Source organism: Pinus tabuliformis, chromosome J, assembly GCF_031772625.1.
Source record: "Pinus tabuliformis cultivar Carrire ecotype Pingquan chromosome J, CPIR1, whole genome shotgun sequence".
Lineage (NCBI taxonomy): Eukaryota > Viridiplantae > Streptophyta > Pinopsida > Pinales > Pinaceae > Pinus > Pinus tabuliformis.
Window position 1 is genome coordinate 204,474,666 of NC_142295.1, and position 26,210 is coordinate 204,500,875.

Below are 26,210 nucleotides of genomic sequence, written 5' to 3' on the forward strand. Positions count from 1 at the left end.
AGAACTGCTAGCTCTGCTGTCGGTACCACTGCTCAATGCCAAAAGGGGCTGGAATGCAAACTTGTACACCTTTGCATGGCGTACACCTATCACTCTAGCTGAATCAGCTGGAGTGCCCCTGGGATACATCAACACCTGTCCTCCCCTGAACAGTACCTCATATCCTCTGTCCTCCAAAGCTGAGACGGATATGAGGTCCTTCCTCATCCCTGGCACATAAAGAACCTCTGACACCTTCAAGGGAGGTTTGGACTCCCTCTGAAATGTCACTGTCCCCACCCCGACTGCTCTAACAACTCTGTCATCACCGAGTACTACCTCAATATCAGTGCCACTCTCTGAAAGCTCTGAGAAGTACTCACGGACTCCTGTCATATGACGTGAAGCCCCACTGTCCACATACCAGATACTTGAAGATGCTCCGCTAATCGAGGGAAAAGCATGCTCCCTCTGAACCTGTGTGGCAGGTGATTCTGCACTAGAGGACTCACACATAGTGAACGCAAACTCTCGGTCAAAACGACCAACAAAGTCCTCAATCTCTGTTGAAGCTGCCACGTCCTGGTTCTTCCCCTTCTTCTTCTTCTTCTCCGGACACACAACTGCATAGTGTCTCATCTTTTGACAATTCCAACACTTCACCTTGGAATAGTCCTTCTGTGTGTTCCCCTGTTTACCTTTACCTTTGCCTTTGCCCCCACCACTGCTTATGGAAGCCTGCTTCTTCCCTTTGCCTTTCTTGCCTCCTGCCACCAGTGCTACGTCCTCATCCTGCTCAACTGGCTTGGCTGCCCCAAGCTGACCTTTCCTGATCTCTGTCTGAATGCAATCATCCCAAAACCTCTCCCATGTGGGAAGGGTCTCACGTGCACAAACCCCATCAGCGAAGTTCAACCATGAACGGGGGAGGCCATTCACTGCAATCCGCACCAACTCAGTGGGTGGAATGGCCTCTCCAATCGCTGCCAACTCATCTCTCACATTAGTAATCTTTGTGAGATATCCAGCTGCACTATCATTACCCATCTTAATGTTCTTCAGCTTCTCCTTCAGGACCATCTTCCGGTTCTCATTGGTACTCTGGTAGAGATTGGACAATGCTGTCCACATCTCATGGGCATTGCTCTTTCCTCTCACATGAGGAATGCAATGGTCTTTGATTCCGTCTAGAATCAGCCTCTTACCCTTGTTGTTCTTTTTATTATAAGCTGTCAACTGAGTAGCATCAGTAGGCACAACAACAGGGTTCTGTGTGGTATGCACCATGATATCTCAGACTTCTGCCTCCTCAAAGATACTCTGCATTCTCTCCTTCCAAACGATGTAATTTATATGCCCATCCAGCCTATCCTCCACCCTCAATCCCAATGACATCCTGCTGTCCTAAAACTGAAAAATAGCACTGCTGTAGTAAAGATAAAACTGCTGTTTATGAAAAAATCAGCTTGCTGGAATTTTTTGAGTGAAAAATCAGCAACTGTAATTTTTCCTTTTGCTGTCCCAAACTGCCCTTCAGCACTCAAGCTTTGATACCATGTAGAAATTTCTGTTTTCCCACCCCGGTTTTCAGTTTCTCCTTATTTCTCCCATATAATTAAATGCTCTTTCCCATAACCATACATTTAACAAGCTGAAAAAATAAATTTGCTGAAAACACAAATTCTGGAAATTTTACAGAATGCTGGAAATTGCAGAAATAAAAATCAGCAGTAATAAACAGCCATTAAAACACATTTAAACACTGAGATTTTTTGTCAATGTGACCCTGGGAAAACCCCCTACAACTCTTGGGGAAAACCAGTTTGAGAGCTCTTCTTTATTTCTAAAAATTGCCTTTTACAGTGAGAAATTTTCAGCAAAAAATCAGCAAGCAAATTTACAACTTATCTCTTTTCCCATGCTTCACAGCAAACTGGAAATTACAGCAAACAGGACAGCAATAAATGTTGTACGGTCTCATCGATTTTCGTGCCCGCTTTCAGCATTAAATGCCGTTGTATGGCCCTCGTTTTGCGTGCAGAAAAACCAGCAAACTGCTCCTCGATTTTTGTGCAAACCTCTCCTCGAAAATCGTGCCAAAATCTGCCTTTCACTGTGTGTTGAATCAGCTGTACAAATCTGCTCAACTGCTGCCTTGGAATGTGCGCCAAGCTGCTGTCTTCTTCTCCTCCCCGCTCAGAAATCTCTCTTGCTCTCTTGCTCTCCTTCTCCCAATCTGCTCATGAAAGAATTGAATTGAATCGAATGTAATCTTTTCCTCCTTTTCCTCCCTTAATATAACTCCAAATGACTTTTGGGTGACCCAAGTGACTTTTGGGTGATCTCTAAATCCAATGGCTGAAATAGATTTAGATCAATGGCTGAGATTAAATGCTCATTTAAATCTCACTTTTTATTTTTTAATTCACCCCACTTTAATAAAGACCCACTTAGTCATTTATTTCCAAAGTCACTTTTCCTTTCTAATTTTTCATTGACTTTATAAAAGTCACTTTAAAATTAGACTTAGTAACTTTATCACTTAAAGTCACTTTTAAATTAGATTTAACTTTATAAAATTATAAAGTCACTTTAGGAGAAAAATTAAATTCTATTGGACACTTTTCCCTAGGCCAAAGATCAAACCCTAAGGGAACCACCTGTCCTCCGGTACCAAATTTCAACAAAATTTCTAATTTCTTGTCTCGTGCTTGATTGGGAGTCTCCTCCTACATAGTCGAACGACTTTAGTGCTCTTGATTAAATACAAGTTTCATACCCTAGTACCCTACATGCTCTTCATTATTGGGAGTCTCCCCTACATAGAGGGCTTGGTTCTCTTGATTAGATATAAGTTCCATACCCTAGTACATGATAAAATCCAATGGAAACATTGCAATCCCCCCAATCCTAAAATCCTGAAAAACAAATAAGTCTGCTGGATTTTGAGTGAGATCTAAAATTCTACTTTCTCCATATGAAATCCAATGAAGGCGAAACCACTCTCAAACATCCTGAGTCATTTCATGGTAATGTTAAAAATTTAAGTAAAAGGATGAAAATGAAAAATAAAGGAGAATATCACTTTTACTTTAAGAATTTAACATTACCATGAACTGCATATCAACACTAGGGCAAAAGTTCACTTTTATAGCTTTAGACAGGCATCTAAAAGCAACTAGAAGTCACTACGATAACCTAAAAATAAATTAGAAAACAAATTAAAATTAAAAAAAATTAAAAAAAACACAAGTAAAAAGCTAAAATGTGAGTTGTACGGCCCTGAAACGCGTTTCAAGCCGTACTGGCCATGTTTCAGTTTCGTGAAACCTGGCAGTACGGCCTGAAACGCGTTTCAGGGCCGTACCATACACGTCGCTTCAGGGCCATACCATACACGTTTCAACGTTTTGTACCTGTTTCTGTACGGAAACGCCCCCTTGCCCTACGTTTCCTGCAACATAGGATATAGGAGAGCACATTGCCATACCTAGCACTCATTATTTGACATTAGGTGCAGAGGCAGAGGTAGGGCCTTCTACTACTAGGCGCAGGCTTGACAAACAGCCCATCATGTTTTCCCAGAAAAAGGGGAAGGGCAGTGATTTCAGATAGATAGTTGCTAGTTTTATTTGTTTTGCTACATATAACTCATGATGAGATACTTTTATATATAGGATATTATTTTGTGTTGGTTCTCCACAAATGAGTCCTTGATTGGATAATTATCAGGGATCAGCAGGATTTGGTATCGCCTTTGATGTATCATTTCTATTTGACATCATATATATCAGTTCTTTCTTCATATTTATGTGCCAATGTGTTTATTTCATGCTATTATTGCTTTATGCGTTTAAAATTTTGAAAAGAATGAATATATTATGCATTTTTTATGTTTGTGGATATTTGCCGATATTTTCGTTGATATTGCCGATAAGATGTTTTTTTTACCCTTGTCAATATTTTGTCGATACCGATATTTTCAACACTGTTTGATATTAATAAAGAGAAGCATTTCTATCTATTTCTATCTTATTATTTCTGGGTATATTTGTGTTCTCATATATTTTCAGATCAGATACATAACTAATGTAGGATAGGGTCTCTTCAATAGTGATCTCAATGCTCTTTTCTTCACCATAGCTATGATACCATGTTGAATTTTCTAGTTGCAATAGAGACTAGAGCAATTTTCTTCCAAATAACTACTTCAAATGATACATTTTTAACTTCTTATAGCACACATAAGAAAATTTCAACCATTAAGCACAATAGAGCAGTAGAGATCATAATGAGACAATGAAACAAGAGACACGAAAATTTTCTCAAGAAAAAACCCCACAGGGGGAAATCCTGATAATCTTTCCTTATGAGGAATTTTTCAATTCAATCAATTTGTACATCAGATTCTTCCAATCAAAATCTCAAACCATTGACCTCATTCAATGCCCAGTGAAAACAAGTCAAAGGGGAGAGAGAGAGAGTCAACATTATGCTCATTGATCAAATCTATTCGAGGGGCTGAATTTTGGCCTGTAGCTCCTAGCCAAAGGGCCAAAATTCGATCCTATGATAACCTTAGAAGTCTCGGTCAAATCAAAGACTTTGCCCTGTGGTCAAAGCTCGGTTAACACTTAGAAACAACTCCATAAATGCGCTCAACAAATGGTCAAAGATTCCAAAATATTCGACCTTCTTCTAAAGTAAAATATTCAATCAAATAGTAGCAAAAAGGACAGAGTCAATGCTGGTCAAACAGATATAAGACTTGGTCAAACTCGTTGGTCAACTTCTCCTTCTCCTTCGCATGTGTGGATACAATGCTTCTTGAACAGATCGAACTTCTTATTGTGATGATGATCAATGAGGATGTCGAGTCTCTTAACTTATATGTGGTTAACCAAGTGGAATAAACCCAAGGGTCACACCCCTTCATGAGGTGGGGCCAACCTGTCCATCATGGAGCCTACAAGAACCATATATAAAAAAAAAACAAATTTTCTTGACCTTTGGACTTCAATTACCAACTGCAACTACACATTTTCAACAATTTTTGCATGACTAAAGGGTCTTCAAGTTGGACCAACACGCATTATGTAAATTTTTATTTTACTAAGACAACTCGGCCCACAAAAAAGTCAAGTAGACCAGCGAATGAAGGGAGGTAGCCCTTGGGTTAACACACCCCTTTGACATGTATAAATAAGATGATGTAATGTCTCATTTGATTAACAAGCATGAGGAAGTCTTTCTCTCTCTTCATCATTTTATCTCTCTTGGCCATCCACACAAGTGAGAAAAACGATGAGTTGACCAATTATTTGACTAGCAACACGTGTGAGGAAGAAGGTCTAGTTGACCAAACATTTGACCAAGAATTCATTGCAAGAAGGTGACATGTGCAAGGGTTTGACCAGCCACAGTTTGACTACAAGGCCGCAATTAGGGACTGTTGACCACAGGGCTAAAGTTTGGTAGTTTGACCAGCATTGACTTGCTACTATTTGACCAAGTTTGGCTGGTATTTGACTTGGATTATTGGCACTTATTTCTAGACAAATTGCTGATTTGTAAACCTTGTTGACAAATAATTTCTCCTAAGAAAAGTTGATGGGTTTTCTCCCAAGGTTGGGTTTCCTAGCGTAAAATTATTGTCTCTACAGTGCAGGGTTGTCTTTCTATGATCTTTAATGTTTCCATTGCAGTTACTATTGAGATTTTCTAAGTATAATTATTCAATTATAGCAGTGGCATAAAATATTGTTTGAAAATCATTAGGAAATAATTATTTGATAGAAGATTGTGTTCTATTGTACTTGTCATAGAACTTCAACATGGTATAAAAGCTTTATTGAAAGATCAACCATTGAAGTCATCCTTGTTAATTTTCTAGTGTTTTATGCTTAACACAATCACTTGTTCCAATTATTCTTCAATCAGCAATCAATTTATCCAATGTAATTCAATCTTCTAGTGACAGTAAGTAATTGTAGATAGAACAATAATCCAAATGCAATAGAAGACAGCCAAGACAAAAACAAGAGAGACACAATTTTTTTGGTCAAAGACCAAGGAAAAACCCCACAAGGGGGAAAACCCTTTCAAAATTCTTATTCTATTAAATTGTCATCAAATGTTCAGCAAAGATACAATGTTCCAATTCATCAAAAAAGTGTCAAAGTCAAACATTTGACTATCCAAAAATCAACCAACCAATATCCAATAAGAGATGAGCCCAAAAGTCAAATCTGGTCAACAAGACAAATCTGCAATTCTGGTCAAAGTCAACAACAGTAGCAACAGCCCTAGTTAGTCAACAATGAACGATCCTCCAAATAGCTCAATCAATGTAGCATTAAATTCGGCCTTCCAAGATAAGTCAAAGGAGTCAAAATAGTCAAACTTTAGCCCATACAAATTCGGTTGAAGTCAACCTTTGACCTGTGGAAACCCTAGGTGCAGACCTACAGCCAACGCAAGTCAAAGTTCCTAGCAAAACTCGATCCAAGGAGCAGTCAACTCAGCCTCCAAAGAACAAATCCAAATTCGGTCAAACCAAGTCAAAATATGCAAAGTCAACACTGGTCAAACTATCCCAAACAGAAAGATAAATTCGGCCACTCAGAAAAGACTCTCTCTCCTTTGCACATGTGAAAAGAACCTGCAATTTTAGAAGTAGACGAACCAATCCAAGAGAATAAATGTGATGTGTTGATGCTCCAACATGATGTGACAAATGATCTATTTATATGTAGTGGAGTCCCAATTTGTCCTTTAGGCTAACCTCTACTTTTGTGCACATATGGGTTTCACCTAATATTTTTCCTTAACCAAATTAAATTCTTCCAAGGGCTAGGAGGGGTTTCTCTGGATGAGGAAGACTTCCCAATGGAGAGAATTTGTCCCTAAGCTGCCAAATTAAAACTCCCTCTTGGCTAGGGATAAATTTCTGACTACATCGTAAGTCCCATCTCAAAAATCTCGTCATCATCATCGCCGAATCAAGTCATATCTCTTCTCTACTCATCTATGCTCATCTCTACCCATCTGTTGAACATTCTCGAATCTAAAGAAGAATCATCATAGGGGAGCTCAAGCTACCACCCTATATCCAATGACAATAGGCGAGATACAACTTACTAGGCAAGAATCACAACCATCCCAATATCTAATGACAATAGGCGAGATAACACTTGCCATAAGAGGTAAGGATCACATCCATCCTATCATCCAATAACAATGGGCGAGATACAACTTACTTTGAGAGGTAAGGATCACATCCATCCCATTGTCTATTGATCTTCCCACCTTGACCCTCAAGAGTCAAGTGGTAGAACACCTTGCATCCCATCACTTGAGTGAGATACCACTTACCATGAGAGGCAAGGATCACAACCATCTCAAGTATCCTCACCCATTGGCCAGATGAGTGGCAATCCCAACAAGCCCAACTTGTGGGTAGGATGCATATTGGGGTATACTCTGTCTAGTCCAAACATGATAGGGGGAGATACCCAACTTGCCATAAATGATAAGGATCACACACAACCTGTGGTGACAATAGGCAAGATACTACTCATTGCAAAGGGGTAAGGATCACAACCATCCTATGGTCCAGCGATCCCTCAACCCCAGGAGCTCTCTAGCTCAATTACTCTCCCTGTAATCTCAAACAATGGGGAAGAGCATAGCTCAGTGTCCTCGATCAGCCAGAACCCTTTCCTAGGAGAGTTACATCCAGCTACTCTCTGAAGACAAACTTCCCTTTCGACAAAGCCTTGGTAAGAATATTTGTTATTTGCTCATCGATCAAAATGTGATGGAGTCTTACGACTCCTCTCTACACCATGTCTCAAATATATTGATACCTAATCTTAATATGTTTGAACTTGTCATGAAACACGGGATTCTCTGCCAATCGAATCCCGCTCTTATTGTCACAATATATCACTGTCGTATCCAGAACCTGCTCAAATAGCTCTCCAAAGAGTTTCCTCAACCATATAGCCTCGCAACTTGCCATGCTAGTAATAATATACTCAGCCTCGGCAAAACTAAGGGCAATAGATTTTTGCTTCTTTCTCATCCAAGATATCATGGTAGATCCAAGGCTAAAACAACATCCTGAAGTGCTCTTCTTGTCAATAACATTTTCGGCCTAGTCAGCGTTAGTGTATCCATGTAGTCTTACATCTCCAGCAATGTACCTCAGACCAAGACTAATCGTTCCATGCAAATATCTCAGCACATGCTTGGCAGTGACCCAAAGTGCATGAAGAGGCTCAGTCATGAATTGACTCAACGTGTTAGCTACAAAACATATATCCGGTCGGTGTTCACAAGGAACATCAATGCCCTAATCAACTATCGATACTCAGAGGGATTCGCCAACCCAGGTCCATCAATTTCTCCACATAGTTCCTTGAAGTTCATATCCATCGGTGTGGACATAGATTTACATTCCACCATTCAAAATCTTTCCAACAGTTTCACAACATATTTTCCTTGTGATAGGAAAATCTAACTGGGCCTTTGCCACACCTCTAAGCCCAGGAAGTAATGCATCAATCCAAGGTCTTTCATTTCGAACTCAGAGGCCAACTCCTTTTGCACTCGAGCATAAAAGGCTCACTACCTGTTAAAAATAAATCATCAACATATAAAACCAAAATAAGGGGTGTGCCTTGGACCACTTTGAAGTAGAAATTTGGGTCGGCATTGTTTCTCATAAATCCAAGCTTCACCGGTAGTTGTCAATATGGGCATACTAAACCCTAGGAGCTTGCTTCAATCCATAGAGAGCCTTCTTCAGTTAGCACAAGAGTCTTCGTGTTATGCACTTCAAAACCCTGTGGTTGCTCAACATATACTTTTTCTTGGAGTATGCCCTGTAGAAGCACAGTCTTCACATCCATCTGGTGAAGAGTCCATCCTTGACTAACGGCAACGGAAACAATAGATTGAATGGTAGTATAGCGGGCAATAGGTGCAAATATATCATCATAATCCTCTCCCTCTTCCTGAGAGAAACCTTGAGCCACAAACCTCGCCTTATATTTCTCAATACTTTCATCAGCTCCATGCTTGATCTTGTACAAACATTTAGAAGTCATAACAGAGTCCAAACTTCCCTTTGGGTCTCGGAACCACTTCCCACACATCATTCTTCATAATAGATTCGTATTCTTCGGCCATAGCATCTTTCCAAACCTACTCTTTCACTGCTTCTTCAAGGTGGGAGGCTCAGCTTGTATGATGGTGCTCATAGCTACAACATATCCTTGGTATTGACATGGCTTCTTACTTTCTCTAAAGGTTCCTTTGGCAACAACATGTCTTTCAGCATCTTGTAAAGTATCACAAAGCCAAAGTGGTCTCTTCCTGGCAAGGGGATCACATGGAGGAGGATCCAAGGGGTCCATAGGTTCCATGGGATCATCACAACATCTTTCTCAAGTTCAGGCATAGAAGGACCTTCTGGTAGATCCATGTCATCATCTGTCTTTTCAACAGGAGGAGGAGGAGGCATGTCCCTACTAAACTCAATATTCCTTTGACCAGGCACATATATTCTAAAAGCTTTAGAATTTTCACAATAACCAACAAATGTACCTTTCTTTCCAGTGGCTTCCAACTTGTTCCTCTTGTCCTTCGGCACATGAAAGTATACGGGGCAGCCAAAGATTCTCAAATGACCAACATTGGGCTTGATACCTGTGAATACTTCTTCAAGAGTCCGGTCACCCAGGGCTTGATGAGGAATTATGTTTTGAACATAGAACGTTGCATTACTGGCTTCTCCCCAAAGGAACTTTGGCAACTTTTGATCATGCAACATAGCTCGAGCAGCTTCCATGATGGTTCTATTCTTTCTTTCAGATACATCATTCTGCTTAGGATTATAAGGTATAATGGTCTCCTTCTTTATTCGAGCCTTCTTGCAAAAATCAACGAACTCAATAGAAGTGTATTCTCGACCATTGTCAAACCTAAAGACTTTGATTATTTTCCTTGTTTGATTCTCTATCAGTGCCTTGAAATCTTTGAACATATCAAATGCTTTGTCCTTGTGTTTCAGGTAAAATTTCCATGTCTTCCGGGATAAGTCATCCACAAAGATTATATAATATAGATAGCCACCAAGAGATTTCACCCGCATGGGTCCACATAAATCAGAATATATGAGTTGTAGAATATCATTGGCCTTGCTTTTGTTAGAAGGGAATGGTCCCTTCGACTTCTTTCCACTTGCACATCCCGGACACACCCCATCATGCTTATAGCTTGAACTTCAGGCATGCCAAAAACTATCTTTCTTACTTTAGGCAGGGCTTCATAGTGAAGATGAGCAAACCTTCGGTGCCATTGACCTTGATGATTGCTATCATGTACCATTGTTCGCATTGGTCTTCGATTGACTGTATAGAGTCCTTCAATTCTAGATCCCAAGGTGAATGCATCCCTCATGCAAGATTCCATAGGCTAGGTGAGGACCTTTCCTCTTATGAAAGAAACTCTCATCCCTTTGTCTTCCAAGGCAAATATAGATACAAGATTCTTCTTTAATCCTAGTACATACATAACATCATGAAGAAGTACGATTTCCCCATAATCCAAATGAAATGTAACAGAACCAAAACCCTTAACAAGATAAGTAGAGTTGTCCCCAAGAATGATCTTTAAATTAGTCTCCCTCTCAACCAGGTTTGAGAGGACTTCACGATACCTAGAGAAGTGTCTAGAGGCCCCACTATCTACCAACCAACTATCAAACGAATCCAAAGGAGAGGAATTAGAAAGTGCAGAATAAGAATATATTCAAATTGAGTAGTAGTTGCATTATTTCCATACCTTGAGTTCCTTGATCTCTTTTGAGGATGGTGGCCTTCTTCACGATCATCAGGAGCATCTCTTCTTCTTCTATTATAGGACATGTTGTTGAAGCCACGATTGTTATTGTTATTGGACCTCGGAGCTCTTCTCTTTTCTAGACAATCTGGAGCATAGTGACCATACTTGTAACAATTATAGCATTCAATTTTTGACATATCCCTGTCTCTTCTTGATCTTCTATTAGAGTCCCTAGATGTTGAGCCAAGCTTTCTTGAATTAGATGGACCTCCTCTTCCTTTTCTCTTCTTGTCTTGAGCAACAAATGCAGAGGACTCTCCTTCTTCAAGCTTTTGAATTCTCCCTCTAGAGATCATTCTGGTCTCCTCTTGAGTGCATTGGCCAACCAACTAATCAAATGCCAGGAACTTTTCATTATTGCTTATAGTAGTAATGAATGTCTCCCAAATTGGAGGAATGCCTTGAAGTGCAACGAGTACCAACTCTCTATCAGACATAGATTTTCCAGCAGTCTGCAATTGATCCCTTAATTGGGATATCATCATGAAATATGACTAGACAGTCTCTCCCTTGCTCATTTAAATGTCCATGAGTTGATTCTTCAAGGAGAGAATATGTTTCAAATTGTTGAATTCATACATCCCAACCAGTTTATCATAGATATCCTTGGACTTCTTTAACTTTGCAATGTAAGTAAGCAAATGATCTCACCGTTCTTGTACTTGGCCTTGATAGCAGCAAAAGCATTGTCCGGAGTTTCAGGTACCTTACCTTCCACATATTTCAAGACATCATTCTCATCCAAGGTCACTTCCAACCTGATCTTCCAAGCAGCAAAATTAGATGAGTCATTCAGCTTCTCTGCATCCTTGAAGTATGAGGTAGACATCTTGACCAAGTAAGCTTCTTCCAATTAGATTCCTTCAAAAGTGATTGCTTTTGTCTCTTGTCTCCTTGGGCTTGTCTTCACCTCAACTCTAATACCATGTTAATTTTCTAGTGTTCTATGCTTAACACAATCACTTATTCCAATTCTTCTTCAATTAGCAATCAATTTATCCAATATAATTCAATCTTCTAGTAACAGTAAGCAATTGTAGATAGAATAGTAATCCAAATGCAATAGAAGACAGCCAAGAATAAGAACAAGAGAGACACAAGATTTTTGGTCAAAGACCAGGGAAAAACCCCACAAGGGGGAAAACCCTTTCAAAATTCTTCTTCTATTAGATTGTCATCAAATGTTCAGCAAAGAGATACAATGTTCCAATTCATCAACAATGAGTCAAAGTCAAACCTTTGACTATCAAAAAATCAACCAACCAATATCCAATGAGAGATGAGCCCAAAAGTCAAATTTGGTCAACAAGACAAAACTACAATTTTGGTCAAAGTCAACAACGATAGCAATAGCCCCAATTAGTCAATGGTCAACAATCCTCCAAATAGAGTGGTTGAAGCAGCGTTAAATTTGGTCTTCCAAGGTCAATCAAAGGCAATCAAAACAATCAAACTTCAACCCATACAAATTTGGTCAAAGTCAACCTTTGACCTACAAAAACCCTAAGTGCAAACCTATGGTCAACGTGGGTCAAAGTGCCTAGAAAAACTCGGTCAAAGGAGCAGTCAACTTGGCCTCCAAGAACAAATCCAAATTTGGTCAAACCAAGTCAAAATATGCTAAGTCAACGCTAGTCAAACTATCCCAAACAAAAAGATGAATTCAACCAATCAGAGAAGATTCTCTCTCCTTAGCACATATGAAAAGAACCTGCAATTACAGAAGTAGTCGAACCAATCCAAGAGAAGAAAAGTGATGTGCGTTGATGCTCCAAAATGATGTGACAAATGATCTATTTATATGTGGTGGAGGAGACCCAATTTGTCCTTTGGGAGAACCTATACTTTCGTGCACATGTGGGTTTGACCTTAAAAATAATATTTTTCCTTGACCAAATTAAATTCTTCCAAGGGCTATGAAGAAGAATACTTTCCAATGAAGGGAATTTGTCCCTGAGCTGCCAAATTAACAATCCTAAGTGACAGTGTTCAGCAACTTGATAGGACTTTTGATCTCTTGTCAAAATGGTGCCAAGACTCAGAGTAGAAGACAACTTGGATGGTGTTACTAATTTCAGATCTTGGAAGACCAAGATACTCCTTGTCTTGGAAAAAACGATCTTCAAGATCATGTGAAGGAACTCATTCCAGAGCCAGAGAGAACTGAAGAGAAAGCCAAGTATAAGAAAAATGAAGCCAAGGCTAAGAGAATCTTGATAGATTCCATAAAGGACCACTTGATTCCACATGTTGCTGAGTTGAAGACTGCCAAAGAAGTATATGATGCTTTGGTGGAATTGTACGAGAGTAGCAACACTAGCAGGAAATTAACCATAAGGCATCAACTCCATAGTATCATGATGTCTAGATCAAATTTTGTAGTCTCTTATCTTATGAGAGTCTCCCAACTAAGAAATGAACTTAGAGTCATTGGAGATACCATTGATGATATAGAGCTTGTTACAAACTACAGTGACTCTCAATGGATTTCCCTCCTCATGGGAGCCATTTGTTCAAGGAATTTGTGCACGAGAGAATTTGCCCAAGTTTGATAAGCTATGGACTGAATGTGTCAAAAAGGAGGCCAAATTGTAGTACAACAGCTTGCAGAGACCTCAAGATGAAGAAACTCAAGCCCTTGCAGCTCATGCAAGGAATGGGAAAGGAAGAAGAACTTTTGGAAAGTTTGAAAAGAAAGATACAGATAGAAGACTAGCTACAGTTAATGATCAAAAGAAGAAGCATATGTCAAAGATTAGGTGCTTCAATTGTCATAAATTGGGTCACTATGCCTCCCAGTATCCTGAGAAGAAAGGAAGGGAAAGTAGTGTGCATCGGCGGTCGATATTGATGATGATGATGAGCATCCACCACAAAAGACATCAAAGGAATATTTCTTTGTCTCTGCCCTTATGGGCACTATTACAGATGGTAGTGATGTTTGGTTGGTGGACAATGGTGCTTCTTGGCACATGGCTGGTTTTCAAGATTCTTTCATTGATTGGTGCTTCTTGGCACATGGCTGGTTTTCAAGATTCTTTCATTGATTTGACAGAAGGGGATTCATCATTGCAAGTGGAACTTGGAGATAAGACCAAGTATGCAATGAAAGGAGTTGGGACAACATTGTTTCAATTGGAGTCTGAAGATTCTCTTCACATCATAGATGTTTTGTTTGTACCAAGATTGAAGAACTTGTTCTCTATCTCAACGTTGGAGGATAGTGGTTACAGAGTTGCATTTGTTGATGGACAAATTCTTATATGGCCTAAGGGCTCAAGCATAGATTCAACATAAGTGATCGATGTTCGAAAGGGAGGATTGCACAAATTGTTAGGACATCCAACCCCCGCATTGGTACATAACAGCGACACTTCAAAGGCCTGCATAATTTACATTCTAGGACAATGTCAAATTGAGGTTAGTCAAGATGTTATTTTTTATGGGGGGGTAGCCTTCAAGAGGTCCAGAGAGTCCCACTTGGAGATTGTTAGTGAGTAGCAAGAGGCTCTGAAGGATGCAAGTACAAGTCCCTCTATTTCCATTGATCATCCTTCGGAATATTAGGACGAGTCAGTTGAGCCAGCTAAGCTAGTGGATCTACCTAAAGATGTTGTTGTGACCAGGAAGAGGCCAGCATGGCTTCATGACACTTTGCAGGATGCACAGGGACATGTAGCTCCCAAAGGTACTTTCAAGGAGAGAAAAAGACGACAGAGATTCTCGAGTTATACAACATTTATGAGTTGTGTATTGATTTTGGGCCCTCTAGTGATGAGGAGATAGCATGCCAACAGGTTTGGAAGGATGCCATGATGGAGGAGTATCAATCCATCATGAAGAATGATGTGTGGGAGATAGTGCCAAGACTTGAAGGGAAGTCAATAGTGACTTCTAAGTGGATCTATAAGATCAAGCCTGCAGCAAATGGCAGAATCGAGAAGTACAAAGCGAGGTGGGTGGCAAGAGGGTTCTCGCAGAAAGAAGGGTGGAGTATGATGACACATTACTCTAGTCACCAAGTACACTTCTATCAAGACTATTGTTTCTCTTGCTTCTACTATGGGTTGGAGATTCCATCAGATGGATGTAAAGACAGTGTTCCTCAATGGTGTAATTGAGGAGGAAGTGTACATAGAGCAACCTCAGGGCTTCAAGGTACATGGAAAGGAATCCCATGTTTGCAGATTAAAGAAGGCTTTGAACAAACTCATACAAGCAGCCAAGGCATGGTATTCTAGGATTAATGGATACTTTATACATTGGGCTTCACCAAGAGTGATGTTGATCCTGACCCTTTCTTCATGGTTGTTAATGGCAATCTTTTGATCTTGGTGTTGTATGTTGATGGTTTGTTCCTTATTGGGGCAGAGATCCTCATTGTTGGGTGCAAGAGGGGCTTGACCTCGAAGTTCAAGATGAAGGATCTTGGCTTGATGCATTATTTCTTGGGATTGGAGGTGTGGCAGAGACCTGATGAGATCTCCCTCAAGTACACTAGTCAAATTTTGAGCAGATTCGGTATGATGGACTGCAATTCCATGGCTACACCTATGGTGACCAATCTGAAGAAGTTGAGTGATTCCACTTCAGATTCAGATTTGGTGGATCCCACTATGTCTAGGCAGTTAATCAAATCCTTGATGTGCCTGGTTAACACTAAGCCAGATATTTGCTTTGCAGTGAACAACCTAAGCCAATATGTGTTTAACTCTTGGTAAGTACATTATGTTGCAACGAAGCATGTGTTGAGGTACCTTTGTGGTACAGTTGGATATGGTTTGAGATATGTCTCAAGTGGTGAAGGGAGGTTGTAGGGATATACTGATTCGGATTGGGTGGGAAGTGTCGAGGACAAAAAGAGCACCTCGAACTGTTGCTTCAGCTTGGGATTAGATATAAAAGCCTAGTTTAGCAGGAAGCAAACTTCTATAGCACTCAGTACAGCAGCATAGGGTACCCATTCTTCCATTAGAGCCATGTTGATTGGCATCCATAGGGTCATATTGATTTGACTAGGGAAGAATGATACATTCACCCAAAGAAGCCATGTTGATTTGGCCAAGGGTGAATGGCCCAAGGGCAGACATCTCCCATGGGGTCACGCTGATTTGACTAGGGGAGATTGATACATTTACCCATGAGGCCATGCTAGTTTAGCTAGGGGTAAATGGCCCATGATACTCATTGCCTGCTCCGAGATGGAGTGATCTATAACTATAGATGTGAGTGTGAGGAGACACTACATCAATATAGCAAGCTCATGAAATTTTGTAGTGGAGAAGAAATTTCAGCTAAGGAGAATACTTCACCTGGCTAAGAGGGAGTGTTGATTTTTGTGTACCATCAGGAGGTATTTCTGCATGACTAAAGAGTCTTCAAGTTGGCCAGCCAGTGAAGGGACATGTCCCTTGGTTGTCACATCGCTTAGAAATGTATAAATAAGATGATGTGATGTCTCATTTGATCAACAAGCAAGAGCAAGTCATTCTCTCTCTTCATCATTTTATCTCTCTGGGACAGTCGCACATGTGAGAAAAAGGACAAGTTGACAAGTTGCTTAACTCGCCACATGTGTGAGGAAGAAGACTGAGTTGACCAAACCTTTGACCAAGTTGATTTGACGGAGAATTGACTGCAGGAAGGCCGCCATGTGAGGGTTTGACTAACCGTAGTTTGACAACGAGGCCACATGATTGTTATTGACCGCAGGTCTGAGGGTTTATTTTGTTAGTTTTTGTAGCATCGGATGTGTTCTAGCCTTGAAATTTTGTGGAGAGGCTAGAATACATGAGATCTCCAAAACCCATAAATCATTTCTGGAAATTCTGCCTAGAAATGACTTAATTAGATTATTAAACTGAGGGAATATGGTTAATTAATCATTATTAATTAAGTCAAGAAGTGAATCATCTAGAAACTCACATGGATCGATCCAAAGATGATCCTAGCCATCGATTATGTTTTAATCTTGGTCGTTGATGCTCCAACGGAGGATTATAAGGGGAGGTCGATATGGTGATGGAGAAGACACTTTTGAGGTTCGATTTTCATGAGCAAATCGATTTCCTAAGTAGCAGCAGTCAGTTGCCGGAGAGAGAGCTAGTGAGATCGAATCAGTGAGAGGGGCAGAGGCAGTGAAGTCAGAGGAAGGTTTCCAGATCCGATGAGTGCATTTGCAGAGAGGCAAGAGAGCCGTAGAGAGGCTGACATTGGGGTAGCGCAGTAGCCTCTTTAGGCAAAGTTGATTTGCTGGGAGAGATTGACATTTTCAGTTCCAGAGGACAGGAAGGAGTCCCAGAGTGTCGGAGAAGCGTCTTTCTCGTCAACAGACGGCAAAACAACTTCATCAAAGTCCAGTCAGAGGCTAGACATCCAGCCAGCTTCGCAAAGCAACGCAGAGACTGACGCATAGACTCAGAGGCCGAAATTCTGAAGGCAAGTTGTGCCCGGAGATTGCCCGTTGGGTGTGGAAAATTCCTCTCTAGATTTTTGCCAGTATTTCTCTGTAGGATTGCTAGTTTTGGCATCTAGTTGTACTCATATTATTTCACTGTTGCATAATAATAAAACCCTCAGTTGTTGCACTGGTTTTCCCAAGTTGGGTTTTTCTGAGGACTTTTGTCGAAAAATAACTGTGTTATTTTTTATGCGTGTGCTAGCATTTCTTCCAACATTTATTCTTCTGCAGTTTTATTTGTGTAGGTTGCAATTTGATTTATTCAATATTTGTTGTAGCAAACAGTGAATAAATTGTTAAATTAAATTAACAATTAGGAGAATAATTTCCAGTTGCTACAATAGGATTCCAATTTGGAATTTTCACCTGGTATCAGAGCGTAGTTGATTAGCGAGAGAGCTCAGAGGCAAAGAGAGAAGGAATTCCATTGCTCATTGTGGGCAACACGCCGAAATTCCCAAGGGCAACGCATTCATTCTGCCAAGAGGCCGACTTACTTGTGGAGGTTCGAATTTTTCTGAATGAGGGGCAGAAAATTCAATCCTACCAGATCGAGTGATTCCAAAGGTAGAGGGAGCAACCCAAATTTTTCGTTTAGCAAATCTCTAGTTGGACGCAGAGGGTTTTGCAGCAGTTCGATAGAGCAAAGCTAATGTCGAGTGGAAGAGAGAGACGCACACACAGTTGAGGGAAAAATTTCCTCAAGGAACTTCTAGTCTCAGAAGTTTGATTTTTCCAATTACAAATTGGCAGTTGTTGTGAGCAAACTTTCTCACTCCAAAAGGGAGTGCGAGTAGCAAATTCAGCTACCAAGCAGAGGGAAAGAGGGAGATTTTCGAGTTTTATTTCTCCAATTTTGAGTTTCCAAATTTTGTAGCTCTACAGGGATGACCGTACGAGATTGCCAAAGGAGGTCGTGCGAGTTACCCAGGATGCAGATCTGGGCAGCAGATCAACTTCTAGTTGCCTGAGGCAAGATGCTAGAGGAAGTGCATGTTGTCTAGTGTGAGTTGCAAAGAAAGAAAGGGTCTAGGCCTGGGACCAAACTTGAAAGGAGATAGTGGGACACCAAATCTAGGAGTATAAGACTCCAGTGTGCCATATTGGGCAGCGTCCAACGCAGTTGCAACAAGGAGATCAGTCAGATCAATTCCGGAGTGTTGCAGCAGGACCATCACCTTTGCTACAGGATCCCACAGTATCATATTAGCAGGTTCAGTGTCACCAGACGCAATTTGTCATTAGACAGTTGCAGTCGGTACCTAGGAGACAGTTGCAGAGCTAGATGCAGTGACACAGGAAGTGTGAATTGCCCAGTTGCAGTATGTAGGTGCAGTTCCAGCCAGGTGATTCCCAGCGCAAAGCAAGGCAATCCAGTTTCCAATGCAGGAGGGCATTGCGAGTTGCCAGGAGGGGCAAAGAGATTTCCCATGGGGAGATCTAGTACTGTAGTCCCAAAGAACTACAGAGATTAGGTAGGGACCTTGAGGAGTCCATCTCATGGGTCAATACCTTGCTACGGGGGCCCATAGTATTCAATGGCAAGATGAATCAGTGACAGTAATGCAATCAGATGCCAGAGAGAGAGACAATTGCATAGACTAGTAGCAGTCAGATGCTGGGGAGTGCAGTGCAGAGTTGGCAGTAGTGCAATTGGAAAAATGCAATCAGCAACAGCACGGATTCTTCAGTGATAGTGCAGATACTAGCAGCAGTCAAAGCCTCGGGTGACAGATGTATTATACTAATCACAGTTGATTCAGTATTTTGGATGCTTTTCAGTTGCAGTAGCAACAGATGAGAGGGAGTTACAGTGCAAATGCAGTGTCGGCAGTAGTTTAGCAGGGTCAGCAACAGCACAGATGCAATGTATATCAGAGTTGCGCAGTGGTTGGTGGGCAGTATGGCCAGATATCAGCAGCATGACAAGAGATGATAGTGGTTGGTGGGCAGTATGGCCAGATATCAGCAGCATGACAAGAGATGATGCATAGACAGGGTGTTGCTACAAGGGGTGCAGTAGCACTAAAACACATTCCTCGCTAAGAGGGAGTTTTAGTTTTTGTAGCATCGGATATGTTCTAGCCTTGAAATTTTGTGGAGAGGCTAGAATACCTAAGATCTTCAAAACCCAACAATCGTTTCTGGAAATTCTACCTAGAAATTACTTAATTAGATTATTAACCAGTTTTTAAATATTTCCTAAGTCAAACTTAGGGAATATGGGTAATTAATCAATATTAATTAAGTCAAGGCGTGAATTATCTAGAAACTGAAATGGATCCATCCAAAGATGATCCTAGCCATCGATTATATTTTAACCTTGGTCGTTGGTGCTCCAACAGAGGATTATAAGAGGAGGTCGATGTGGTGATGGAGAAGACATTTGTGAGGTTCGATTTTCATGAGCAGATTGATTTCCTAAGTAGCAACAATCAATGGCCGAAGAGAGAGCTAGTGAGATCGAAGCAGTGAGAGAGGGGTAGAGACAGTGAAGTTGGAGGAAGGTTTCCAGATCCGGTGAGTGCATTTGCAGAGAGGCAAGAGAGCCACAAAGAGGCTGACACTAGGGCAGCGCAATAGCCTCTTAAGGCAAAGTCGATTTGCTGGGAGAGATTGACGTTTTCAGTTCCAGAGGTTGGGAAGGAGTCCCAAAGTGCCGAAGAAGCCTCTTTTTGGTTAGCAGAAGGAAAAACGAAACGACTTCATTAGAGTTTGGTCTGAGGCTAGACGTCCAGCCAACTTCAAAAAGCAACGCAGAGACTGACGAAGAGGCTCAGAGGGCCGAAATTCTGAAGGCAAGTTGTGTCAGGAGATTCCGTGTGGGGTGAGGAAAATTACTCTCCAGATTTTTGCCATTATTTCTCTATAGGATTTCCAGTTTTAGCATCCAGTTGTACTCGTATTATTTCACTGTTGCATAATAATAAAACCCTTAGCTGCTGCACTAGTTTTCTCAAGTTGGGTTTTTCCAGGGACTTTTGTCCAAAAATAACTGTGTTATCTTTTATGTGTGTGCTAGCATTTATTCTTTCGCAATTTTATTTGTGTAGGTTGCAGTGTGATTTATAATTTTATTCAGTATTTGTTGTAGCAAACAGTGAATAAATTGTTAAATTAAATTAACAATTAAGAGAATAATTTCCAATTGCTTCAATAGGATTCCGGTTTGGAATTTTCAAACACTGCAGGGTGGAAGTTTGATAGTTTGACCAGCATTCACTTCTGCATATTTTGACTGGTTTAACCAACATTGACTTGTTGTTGGTTGACCAAGTTTGATTAGTATTTGACTTGGATTATTGGCACAAATTTCTAGAGAAAGTGTTGATTTGAAAACCTTGCTAAGGAATAATTTCTCCTAAGAAAGTTGATGGGTTTTCTCTCAAAGTTGGGTTTCCTAGGCTAAAATTATTGTCTCTATTGTGCATGGTTGTCTTTCTATGATCTTTAACATTTCCACTGCATTTACCGTTGAGATTTTCTATGTATAACTATTCATTGATAACAGTGGCATAAAATATTGTTTGAAAATCATTAGGAAGTAATTATCTAGCAGAAAATTGTATTCTAGTGTACTTGTCATAGAATTTCAACAATCATTAGGGTTGCAAAGTGGAAGGACAAAGAAGGGAGTCAAGACATAGTTGACTCCACTAGCCTACTCAAAAGAACAATAAGTAGTTGACTCCACTAACCTACTCAAAAGAACAATAAGTTCCCCATGCTCACACTTGTGATTTAAGAGGGAAAGAAGCCACTTGAGCCCAAAACTAATGGGGGCCCAATCATCAGTGACCTCGACTTTAGTGTTATTAATTGGGGCCAAACCCCAAGGACCATGATGATCAACCACCCCACTATTGGTTTCCTATTGTCGCTTGATGTTTTTGGCCCTGTGTTTACTATTGGACCTCAAGCCATTTGAATTTGTTATTTTCCAAATACTTTATGGACTATTCCATTCCATGCATGCCCAAAGGGGTGGTTGGTCCTAGGTTAATGGGCATATTTGGTGTGTAACCAGCAACTTTTGAGCTCCAAATAGTGCTTATGGCAATTGCATTTGCTGCCCATGGTTTTTTGTATAAAATGCCTAAATACATTTCTTGTTTATATCAATTCTTAAATGAAGGATTTTATCAAAATAAATGAATAAATGAATATATATATAACCCATTGAAACTAGAGTCATGTTTAGTCGACATGAAGAATAGAGTCAGTTTTAGTCAACATGAGGGCTCAATAACAACAATGCAATTTACCCTTAGGGTTGAAAAGAGCACATGACAAAAGTGTATTCTAGATAAAATTGAATGCACAAACAGTGTAAACAAAGTAGTTGATTTCACCAATAATTCATACAAATAAGGCCAATTCAACAGTACATAACAGGTTAAAATTCCACAATCCTTCCAATAACCCACTATAGTTTAGATTCACAAACTAATGTTGTTAAATCAGTAGATCCTATTGTCCTTATACTGTTGATCTAACCTTACAACCAGCTATGGTCTTGGCACCCTTAATCACTTGCTGCCTCGGATCCGGTCTTATTAGTTGCTTGAGATGTATTTGCCCTATCTGCTTTAATCCAAATAGCCAAATCCTAGTAATCTTCGCATCCCTCAGTTTATATCCCTTTTTGCTGCCAGCAGCCTCAAGAATAGCATCTCAACATCCATTGCCACACAGGAATATAGGCCTATAGGGTTCTTCCGCAATCCTAGATCCACCCTCCACTGTTTCAGAACGGGGTTTCCCAACCTCGCTGCCACAAGGGATCCCTCACTTCCTCGTTGCCACAAGGGAGGGATCCCACACTTCCTTGCTACCTCAAATGCGTTATTTCGCTGCCTCACAGAGGGAATTCCAACCCTACTGCCACCATCAATTCAATACTAAATTGCTAAAAACCATTCGCTGCCACAAACCAGGCCTCAGAGGTGTCCCAAATAGTATTTGCTGCCACAATCAAGGCTTCAGAGATGATTCGCTACCACAACAGTACCTTGTAGATACCCTGTTGCCACAGACTAAGCCTCAAAAAGGATCCGCTATCGCAAACATGGCCTCAGAAATGATGTGCTGCCACAGACAATGCCCTAGAAGTAGTCTGCTAACACAAATGGATCCTTTTGGAGATGATCCGCTGCCATAGATAAAGCCTCAAAAACCATCACTGCCACAAAATAGTTGCCCCAGAAAATTATGCCAAACAAAGTTCGGTCCTGTAGTAAGATAAAATGGTCGATTGGCTATGGTGGAATCTTTCATTACTGAAACCAACCAGAGAAAAGAGGTCTTAAACCCCTCCAAAAGCCTCAACCCAAAAATTAGAAAGATCAACAACCCGTGATGCTCACAATGAATCTCCTCTCTCCTTTTTATAGATTCCCTTTGGGGTTTTCCCTCCTAATTTTCATTTGAGTGGCTAACAAGTTTCCCTCCATTTGCCCCAAATTTGACGTCTATTGCAAGTTTACCTCCATCTGCCCCAGATTATCTAATGTTACCGAAATAACATCAAATAATGGGGTTTTCCCTGTGACAGCCCCTGGTCATTTTCCCAATTATTGTAAGCATTGTAAAAATATTTGATTAAAAATGGGCTGAGTCTAGGGACACAGATTCCAGAACTAAGGGGGATTAATTGCTCAGGATTTCTCTTGCTTTGTCACAGCCAAGGAGGCTGACAAGTATGCAACAACCAACTAATGGTGATCTGGCAATACAGGGGGCAGCCCATTGGTGTTGGAAGCATAGCGGGGTGAGCTGACCACCACTGCAACAAGAAATTAAACAAAGAAACCAAAACAATATGGAGAGAGAGAAAATGGTGTGGACCAACATGATTGGCCTACAAGATTCAGGCCAGACTGGGAAACAACAACCTGGGCTGTGGAATCAAATTATTATCAAACAGCTATAGATAGAATGTTTGGGAGAAGAAGGCAGATGCACATAAAGACAGACAGAGGGAGAAAGCACTGATTTTGGAGCAGAACGAAACACAAATCAAGAGAGGGAGGAGAATAATTGATGGCTCTGGTGGGTTTCCACAAGGATCAGCACAGAAGGACGTCCCTCTTTTGGCATCGATACTCACAGTTCAAATAAGGGAGCATCATTTCATTCTTGGGAAATTCTGGTATGCATGTTGACGAGGTGAATTGCATTCCGAGAACTTTCCAGAAATGTTAATGCAGGGCTAGGCTGCTCCCGAGGGCGATGTGTGGAGTCGACATTTGCTCTGCACATGGTGGGTGCAGGCGCCAAGCTTATATCCCACTTGGCTGTCAATTCCCACTCTCACTGTGCATTTTCTCTCAGCCTTCAAGGTGATGTCGAAACTCCTTTCCGTTTGCTCCATTGGATATCCAAGATATTCAACTTTATAAATTGATACGTTGGAGATTTTTCAAGGGGTTTTCCCTGTTTACAAGTTCCGGCATCATTGTATCTTGGATTTAAAACTTCTGTTATACTGATAGGGGATGGAATGTACCTGACTTTTGCCACAAGGAGCCATGCAGCTGAATTTAACTTGCGTGAAGGAAGAGTTCTTGGAAACTTCAATGGAGAATTTTAGGAAATGTTTGCCAGTACCCAGGTTATAGGTAACATGCTTTCACTTGCTTTGCTGAAAAATGGAATGGAAGGCAAAGGCTCTGGCATATCATTGCTATTTATTGAATTTCTTGTTAGCATTACTTTGGGCACAATTTTTGGATTATTTTAGATAAACAGAGTGGTACAAAAGCAGGGCTTACTGTTCAAGCTAGTAGTGGCTCGCATTCTTTTGTTGGAGATTTACTGAAGACAACCTTGTTCCTCTATTTGAAAAGGATGCTATTGTTGATCCCTTTGCTTGTCTACTCAGGCCTTGAACAAGCATTTGTATTGGCAGAGTTTATAAAATATGATGTCAGCCCTGCAATTGGTGTTATCAGGTGTTGGAGGTACTATGGCTGTTTTTGAAGCTGCTGATGCAATTTTCTCATTATTGGCTGGGGGCTTGACGACTGGTTTGCTCTCCATCACCCTCATTATGTCTGGTGGTATTATATTTTAGACAGTTGTGCTTTTCGAACTATGGTTGAATCGTAGGTTTGGGGGTGGAGCAATAGACTTAATCAATCTACTAGGCATGGCAGCATTTTGGGGTTTAGGGGATGGAGTTTTTAACACAAATAAATGCTCTGCTGGGTTACTTTTTCCCCATAATACGGTCAAGTGCTTGTAACAAAGGGTATGGATGAGACCATCAAGATTTTGACCTTGCTTCTTACTGTGAAATGAGTTCTCTGCTCCAACACATGGCCGTAATAACAAGCCTGTGCTTCTATGGAGATGAGTCACATGTGAAGTCTGGAGGTTCCACTTGTCCTAGAACCCTGCTAAGCAGTTCCCTGAATTGAAATATCTACATATGGGATTCAGACTTGTGGGTACACTTGAGAACTCTGAAAGCCCACAAAAAGGGTGCCAATGATCTGTCCATACACCCTTCTGGAAGGCTGGCTGTCAGCTGGAAGGGATCACAATCTTAGCATGTTTGAACTTATTAAAGGGAGGTGTACTTCTAAATCAAATTACAGAAAGAGGCCACTCATATAAAATTTAATTCCAGGGAAGGGGACATTTATGCTATGGTTATTGAAGAGGTTGTAAGGGGGCTGAAGGGTGGAGGTAGCAGGCCTCTGGACTCCCTGTTTCAGCCTTTAATGAAGCCATCATTTGATGGAAGGGTGGAGGTAGCAGACCTCTAGACTCCCTGTGCTGGGTGTTGAGAAATCTAGGGCATTAATATTAGGGGAGTTCTCTTTTATTAGTGACTGCTTGTGAATGCTTTTTACTTCTTTAGATTAGTATCTTCTTCACGTTAGTTTATTAGTGTTCTTCTTCATCAAACAGTAACCAATGCATGAACATAAATAGACAAGAGACACAGCATGTAGGCATGAGCCAGGGCCAAAAACTCTCACTCTTTGAGAAGAAAACCCGCACAAATTCTTCTTATAGAGATTCCAATTGACGAATACCAAGACCAAGACACAAGTCCTCTTCCTTCTCTTCGATTACTCCTTCTCGGTTTCTCCTTCTTCACATCTTGCACCATATGTGATGACATTGAACTTGTCAAGGATGCCGAACTTCTCCTTCTCCTGTAGCACCAATTCTGAAGTCATGTCACTGAATAATAGATACTATTGATAACACAGAGACCTTTCTCCTTCGTATCAGCACAGAGATTATGTCACACACTTGTGACCTTCTTCTTGAGGTGGCACTGAATACTTCACTGAAACATTACAGAGCTGTCTCCTTTATAGTACCAAATCATAGTCCTATCACTTCAGCGAGCTATGGCTTCTCCATAGTACCAAACTGTAGCATATATATGTCTTTGATTAGGCAGTGCTCCTTTGCTGAGGTACTGAGACTTTCCTTCATAAATTCGAACTGATATTTCTGTGTTAGGCCCTAAACAAACCCTCGCTGTCCCTTCATTACACTTCTGCGTTAGTCTGAACTTGTCTTCTGTTTGTTACCCGAATTTCAGAGCTTGACTGTCTCTCCAAATCCGAATTTCTGTCTCTGTAATAGACTTCCGAAAATCTCAGAGATAGCCAAGATCTGTTCTGAGATTTTCCACCGAAATTGCAGAGGTATCCGAATCCTTGAACTGTCCTTATGCGAAGATCCTAGCTGGGTATTTATAGTAGTTGGTCCTCCATAAATTAGATGGGTCCCTTTAACTGTAAGCCAACATGAAGGTCTTATCTTTACTTGAAGCTGACATGAAGAGGAGGATTGTGCTTGTCATTTGGAGGGCTATTTAGACATAGACATAGAC

At 40.7% G+C, this 26,210-nt stretch overlaps 1 protein-coding gene and 1 pseudogene across 2 annotated transcripts in view; one reads left to right on the forward strand and one right to left on the reverse strand.

The window, feature by feature from the left end:
* LOC149226389 (putative choline kinase 2) overlaps positions 1–26,210 on the reverse strand; it is a 225,284-nt gene that overhangs the window by 190,135 nt on the left and 8,939 nt on the right. The gene's annotated exons all lie outside the window — the stretch shown is intronic.
* LOC149226391 (UNC93-like protein 3 pseudogene) lies at positions 13,846–24,596 on the forward strand (annotated as a pseudogene).